Consider the following 8,133-nt stretch of genomic DNA (forward strand, 5'->3'; position numbering starts at 1 on the left):
AGTGAAGCTGAACACATACATAACAACTTCAGATTAATAATAACCAAGACTATATATACTCTGCCTCATGTCCATGTTGGACTACATTTTGTGATACTTCGAGCAGAAGGGCATCTATTAATAAATAGTGATATGAATTCCTTGGATATGCCCTCTGGCAAGTTGGTTGCAATGTCCTTTATAATCTTAATTTTTTTCTTGTCTACATTTGTTTGTAATTTTGTAACAATGTGTCATACATGCTAGCTATTTTAGTATAGGCTTTTTTTTTTCCCTTCCCCCTTTTTCTTCCCTTTCTATTTAGCTCTTTTTTATTTACCTGTTTTATTTAGCTATCTTACCTCTATTTAATATTTTATAAACATTCTTGCAAATTTAGTATTCTTCATTTTTTTATTCACATAATACAATATTAAAAGAATAGTTAACACACATGCAGAGAGAGAAATACTCATATAGATATTTTTTCCATTTGATAAAACAGCATCATATTTCATGTGCATATTCATCTAATTTTGCAATCAAAGGTACCTTTTTCTCTAAATCCTTATTTATATCGATTATCCTTTCTTTTTATTTATTTATCGCTATACTGTGTCTTTGTTGCACATGGGCTTTCTCTAGTTGCAGTGAGCAAATGGGAGCTACTCTTCCTGCGATTCATGGGCTTCTCATTGCAATGGCTTCTCTTGTTGTGGGTCACAGGCTTTAGGTGTGCAGACTACAGTCATTGTGGCATGAGGGCTCCGTAGTTGCAGGCTGCGGGCTCTAGAGTGAGGGCTCAACAGTTACGGCACATGAACTTAGTTGCCACGCAGCACATGGAATTTTCCTGGACCAGAGATCAAACCTGTGACCCCTGCATTGGCAGGTGGATTCTTAACCACTAGACCACCAGGAAGTCCTATCATTTCTTTTCAGTGTCACAGATATTACTACTCTGTCCTGCCTTCACTGTGTTTCTTTAACTGTCTTCTGTCTGTTGTTCAGTCACTAAGTTGTGTCCTTTTCTTTGCAACCCTGTGGACTGCAGCGTGCTAGGCTCCCCTCTCCTCCGCTGTCTCCCAGAATTTGCTCAAACTCATGCCAACTGAGTCAGTGATGCTATCTAACTATCTCATACTCTGCCAACCCCCTTCTCCTTTTGTCTTCAATCTTTCCCATCATCAGGATTTTTTCCAGTGAGTCAGCTGTTTGCATTAGGTGACCAAAGTATTGGATCTTCAGCTTCAGCAGCAGTCCTTCCAGTGAATATTTGGGGTTGATTTCCTTTAGGATTGACTGGTTTGATCTCCTTCGATCCTAGGGTTTGGACCAAACTTAGTCCAAGCACCACAGTTTGCAAGCATCAATTCTTTGGCACTCAGCCATGTTTATGGTCCAACTCTCACATCTGTATATGACTACTGGAAAAACCATAGCTTTGATTATACGAACCTTTGTTGACAAAGTGATATCTTTGCTTTTTAATATGCTGTCTTGGTTTGTCATAGCTTTTCTTTGAAGGAGCAAGCGTCTTGCCATTTATTTTATTTTGCCATGTGTTCATAGAAATGTTCACATGGTAAAATATGTCTGTGATTTCTTTATAATTTTGGGCTTGCTAGCTAAACTTATATATTGCCTATTCCCAGATTGTATCATGTAATATCCTAGATTTTCTAGACTGTGTTTAATTAAACTGAAATAAATGTTTATTTCCACAATAAAAATCAAAGAAGAATCCCATCAGGCTTCTGGGAGGGAGAGAGAGAAAGGAACCAGTTTGAAATACACCAGAGCAGTCCATTCTTAACAAACAGTGACCTCAGGGGAAACTAGTTAAGTTGACAAGAGTATAATACAACATTGGAAATCGACTATATTCCAATGTAAAATAAAATTTTAAAAAAGAGAATGTAGAGTCCCCTAGATGAGAAAGATTTTTGAAAATGTTCTTTTACTCCTAGAAAGCATCAGTTTCATATAAATTTTGTAGGAATAACCAAAAAATTAGCAAGAAATAAAGACATTTTCAGGCAGCTTTTTCCAATAGAATGGTGTCATATCTCAATATTTCTAAAATATTTCAAGAAAAGTTATTAATAAAGATAATAAATTCTGGGGGATAAAATATAAATTATATTATTAAAAGAAAAAAGAGAAGATCAATGTCTTCATCCCTTAGGTTCCTGTTGATCTGATGGTTGAGCACTTTAGGCTAATTTTTACCACTGAAACAAAATTGAGAGTTTGCTGTTGTTACTTCTCTTGCCTGATAACAGTTGTTTGTTCCTCCTCTTTTAAGGTGATTGATTACTGAGACGTGTTCAAAGGCAAGCATTGTGGCCGGGATTAGATCACAAAATGGTTAATGTAAAAAATGTCTTCCCTTATGTCAAGAAAGCCATGCCTCATTCTCTTTCTCCAGGGACCCCCACCCTGTCTGCTTACACAAAGACTGTGGGACAACTAGAAAAGGTTTAACGTGGATGTAATGGGACTATCAGAAGGAGAAGAAAGAAAATAAGAACTATTTGAAAGAAAAATGACTGAGAATTTCCCCCAAATTAATGTTAGACCCCAGACCACAGATCCAGGAAACTCGGAGAACACCAAGCAGGATAAATATCCCCCACAACTATACCTTGGTATATCACTTTCAATTTTAAAAAGTCAAAGATTAAAAAAAGAAAACCTGAAATAGGACAGAATTTAAAAAAATCTTACCTATAAAGGAACAAAATAATTACATCCAATATCTCCTCAGAAGCCACATAAACACGAAGACTGTGGTGTGGACTGGAATATCAAAACTGTTGGGAGAAAAAAACACCACGAATGTAGAATTCTGTACTATGTGAAATTACCTTCAAAACTGAAGGGAAAAATTGACAAAAATTAAGAGAGTTTGTGGCCTATAGACCAGCCTTGCCAAAAATAGAGAGAAATTCATTAGAGACAAGGAAAATAATATAGTTCAGAAGCTCAGATCTACATAAATAAAGGAAGAACATTAAAGAAGGAAAAAGTGAAGATAAAATAACTTTTATTTACTTTATTCTTAATTGAGTTCACAGCACCATGTTAAAAATAATAATACCAACAATATATTCAGTTATGTATATGTCTTATCTATATATGTATATGCTTGTGTGTGTGTGTATACTAAGTTGCTCAATCATGTCCAACTTTTTGTGGCCCCATGGACTGTAGACCATCAATTTTCTCTCTCCATGGAATTTTCCAGGCTAGAGTACTGGAGTGGGTTGCCATTTCCTACTCCAGGGGATCTTCCTGACCCAGGGATTCAACTTGTGTCTCTTGCATCTTCTACATTGGCAGGTGGATTCTTTATCACTAGTGCCACCTGGGAAGCCCACATATATGCTTAAGTATTCTCATATGTTGGCATAGGAAATGACAACCCACTCCAGTATTCTTGCCTGGAAAATTCCATGGACAGAGGAGCCTGGCTAGCTTCAGTTCATGGGGTCACAAAATGTCAAACACAACTCAGCATAGCACAGCACAGCATTCTCATATATGTTTGTTTTGTTTTAGTCTCTTAAGTCGTGTCTGACTCTTGTAACCCCATGGACTGTAGCCTTCCAGGCTTCTCTGTCCATGGGATTTTCCAGGCAAGAATACTGGAGTGGGTTGCCATTTCCTTCTCCTGGGGATCTTCCCAAACCCAGAGATAAGTGAAATGAATAATAGCAGTGAAACAAAGGATAGGAGGGAGAAATTAGAATTATTTTGTTATTATGAGGTATACTACATGTGAAGTGGAGTAGTGTTATTTGAAAGTGCATTTGGACTTGCATATTAAAAACTCTAATAAAACCAATAAAAAATCAAAATATGAACTATAGCTGATGGACTAGGAAAGGAGACAAAGTGGAATCCTATAAAATGCTCATTTAAAACCACAAGAGAGACATGAGTAGTAGCTGCAGTGTTGGAAAAATGGTGGAGGAAGAGCCAAGAAGAAAGATCCCTTTCGTTCCAGAGACTCATGAAGAAGAAGAAGGCTTATCAGGCCCTCAAAGCCACCCAGGCAAAACAGGCACTTTTGCAAAGGAAGGAGCAGAGGAAATGAAAAGAGATCAAGTTTAAGTGACTAGAGTGGTTCATGGATGATTCCTGGCAGCAACTATGGGACAGGGTGCAGCTCAGATGGCTAAAAGTGAAACTTTGTGGCTTGGAAGTGCCAGACAAACATTTGTTGGCCTTTGTTGTACATATTGAAAGGATTAATGGGGTGAGTTCTCTGGTGCAGAGGACAGTTGCAAGATTTTGCCTGAATAAGATTTTTGGTGATGTCATTATGAAAGTGACGCCTCCAACCATAAAGACGCTTTGTATTGTGGAACCTTATGTGACCTGGGGATTTCCAAATCTGAAGTCTGTTCAGGAACTCATCTTGAAACGTGGACAAGCCAAGGCCAAAAACAAGGTCGAGACCATTCCTCTGACAGACAACACAGTGATTGAGAAGCACCTGGGGAAGTTTGATGTTATTTGCTTAGAAGACCTCATTCATGAAGTTGCCTTCCCAGGGAAGAATTTCCAGGTGATCGCAGGATTCCTGCACCCTTTCCAACTCTCAATGGCTGATCACACTACAAAGAATAGAGTGGGCTTCATCAAGGAAGTAGGCTCACCTGGCTATTGAGGTGAACCCATCAGCTCATCTGGCAGCTGAACTAAACCCAGTGTACCTGAAAACAGAGTGCACTGGAAGTGTGTGTTTTTGTTTCATGAAATTTTCACTCAATATCTTCAAGGAAGATTGTTTTCTGCTAGAATATATCTTCAAAAACTGGAGGCAAAGGGTCAGGGAAAACATAGTGATGTTCACAACAAACACTTTTCATCCCACCTCAGTTCCAAGAAAAAGTTCCTGTGTGTTTTCTCTGATAACCACTGTCCACCTCTGAAACCAGCAAAGGGCTCATGCCATGAAGAAGGAAGTCCTGTTTTATCACATCTATCCTGGGCTTTGCTGTTGGTGAACTACCTGTGAATACAAGACAGCAGTGGACCAAGCCTAGGAGCATATTGAACCTGGGATTTCCTGGGGCCTTGTTTTTGGAAAGAACTTGAAATTAGAATTAAATTAAACTAGAACTTGAAATTAAAATTAGAAGCATGCACACACACACACACACACACACACACACACACACACAAGACCATAAGAGACAGATAAGAGAATACTGTGAACAGTTATATGCCAACAAATTGGACAACCTAGAAGACATGGACACGTTTCTAGAAACATACATCCCATCAAAACTGAATCAAGATGAAACTGATAATTTGAACAGACCAATCACTAGAATTAAAGTAGAATTTGTAATTTAAAAACTCATTCCAGCAACAGTCCAAGACTGGATGGCTTCACTGGGCAATTCCACCAAACAAAACTTATATCTGTTCTTCTCAAACTCTTCCAAAAGATTGAAGAGAAGGGAGCTCTCCCAAAATCATTGTGTCAAGCCACCATCACCCTGATACCAAAGCCAAAGATGCTACCAAAAAAGAAAATTACAGGTCAATATTTTTGATGAATATAGATGTAAAAATCCTCAACAAAATTTTAGCAAACTGAATCCAACAACATATAAAAAGGATCATGCTCTGTGATCAAATGGGTTTCATTCCAGGGTCACCAGGATTGTTCAACATATGCAAATCAATTAATTTGATATACCACATTAACAGAAAAAGACAAAAATCACATGATCATCTCTACAAATGGAGAAAAAGCATTTGATAAAATTAAACAACAACAAAAATCAACATTTATTCCTGATAAAAACTCTTCCTAAAGTGAATATAGAGGGAAGATACCTCAACATAATAAAAGCCATTTGGGACAAGCCCACAGCCAACAAAATACCAAATGGTGAAAAGCTGAAAGTCTTCTGGTAAATTCTGGAATAAGACAAGGATGCCCATTCTCACCATTACTATTCAACATTGTATTGGAAGTCCTAGCCACATAAGTCAGAGAAGAAAAAGAAATAAAAGGCATCCAAGTTGGAAGGGAAGGGGTAAAATTTGTCATTTGATACAGATGCCTGATACTCCATCTAGAAAACCCTAAAAACTCCACATAAAAACTATGAGAACTGTTAACTGAGTTCATCAAGAGAGCAGGATAAAAGAGTAATATATAGAAACCTGTTGCATTTCTTTACATTAGCAATGAAATACCAGAAAGAGAAAGTTAAAATTCTCTTTAAAATTGCATGAAAGAAGAAAATAGTTGTGAATGTAGTAATCAAGGAGGTAAAAGATACATATTTAGAACTATAAAAATTGGAAATTTAAGAAGATTCAAGGAAATGAAAAAAATCTATGCTCTTGGATTGGAAGAATTAATACAGTTAAAATGGCTGGACTACCCAAAGCAATCTACAGATTTAATGCAATCCCTATCAAATTACCCATAACATTTTTCATAGAGCTAGAACAAATAATCCTAAAATTTATATGGAATCAGAAAAGACCAGTAATTGCCAAAGCAATCATGAGGAAGTAGAACAAACCGGGTGGCATAATCCTTCCAGAATTCAGAAAATACTACAAAGCTACAGTAATCAAAACAGTGTGATATTGAGACAAAAACAGATGTATTAATCAGTTGAACAGAAAAAAGAGCCCTGAGATGAATCCGCACATACTGTGGTCAATTAGTTGTGAACAGAGGAGGCAAGAATGTACAATGGTGAAAAAACAATCTCTTTAGCAAGTGGTGTTGGGAAAACTGGACAGCCACATGTGGATCAATGAAGTTAGATCACCCCCTCAGAGCATACACAAAAATAAACTCAAAATGATTTAAAGACTTAAATATAAACATGACACCATAAACTCTTAGAAGAGAGCATAGGCAAATAGCCTCTTACATAAACTGTAGCAGTATTTCCTTAGCTCAGTCTCCCAAAGCAATAGAAATAAAAGAAAAACAAATAGGACCCAATCAAACATAGAAATTTTTACATATTAAACAAAATCATAAATGAAAAGACAGTTAATGGGAGAAAGTGTTTGCAAACAATGCAACCCACAAGGGCTTAATTTCCAAAATATATTAACAGTTTATACAACTCATTGATGGAAAAAAAATTTTTTAATGGGCAGAAGGAACTTCCTTAGTGGCACAGAGGATAAGAATCTGCCTGCCAATGCAGGGGATATGGATTTGATCCCTGGTCCGGGAAGATTCCACATGCCAGGTAACAACTAAGTCTGTGCACCACAGCTACTGAGCCCGTGCTCTAGAGCCTCTGAGCTGCAACTGCCAGGCCCTGGAGCTGTAACTACTCTAGCCTGTGTCCCCTAAAGCCCATGTGCTGCAACTACTGAGCCCATGTGCTACAGCTACTAAAATCTGAATGTCTAGAGTTGGTGACCCACAACAAGAGCAGCCACTGCAATGAGAAGTCCATGCCCTACAACAAAGAGTAGCACCCACTTGCCACAACTAGAGAAAGCCCATGCAAAGCAACGAAGACCCAGTGCAACCAAAAATAAATAAATTTACTACTAATAAAAAAAGAACCAAAAAATGGGCAGAAGACCTAAATAGACATTTCTCCAAATGACATACAGATGGCTAGCAGACACATGAAAATATGCTCAGCATTGCTAATTATTGGAGAAATGCAGATCAAAACTATAGTGAGGTATCACCTCACTCCAGTGAGAAAAGCCATCTTCAAAAAGTCTACAAATAAATGCTGAAGAGAGTGCGATGAAAAGGGAACCCTTTTATGTTGGTGGGAATGTAAATTGGTGCAGTCACTATGGGAAGCTCATTAAAAAACTGAAAATGAAGTTACCATATGATCCAGCAGTTCCATTCCTGGGCATATATCCAGAAAGAAATAAAAACTCTAATTGGAAAAGATATATGCACCCCAGTGTTCATAGCAGCACTGTTTACAATAGCCAAGATATGGAAGCAACCTAAGTGTCTATCAACAGATGAACAGATAAAGAATATATGATATATGTGTGATACACACACATATACATGTAGTGAAATATTAGTCATTTAAAAAAGAGTGAAACTGACATTTATAGCTACATGGATGAATGTAGAGATTATTAAGCTAAGTGAAATAAGTCAGATATAGA

The 8,133-nt window shown here is 37.4% G+C and overlaps 1 pseudogene; it reads left to right on the forward strand.

The window, feature by feature from the left end:
- Nucleotides 1–3,921: 3,921 nt before the first annotated feature.
- Nucleotides 3,922–4,687, forward strand: LOC128060636 (60S ribosomal protein L7-like 1; annotated as a pseudogene).
- Nucleotides 4,688–8,133: the final 3,446 nt, after the last annotated feature.

Source organism: Budorcas taxicolor, chromosome 2, assembly GCF_023091745.1.
Source record: "Budorcas taxicolor isolate Tak-1 chromosome 2, Takin1.1, whole genome shotgun sequence".
NCBI lineage: Eukaryota > Metazoa > Chordata > Mammalia > Artiodactyla > Bovidae > Budorcas > Budorcas taxicolor.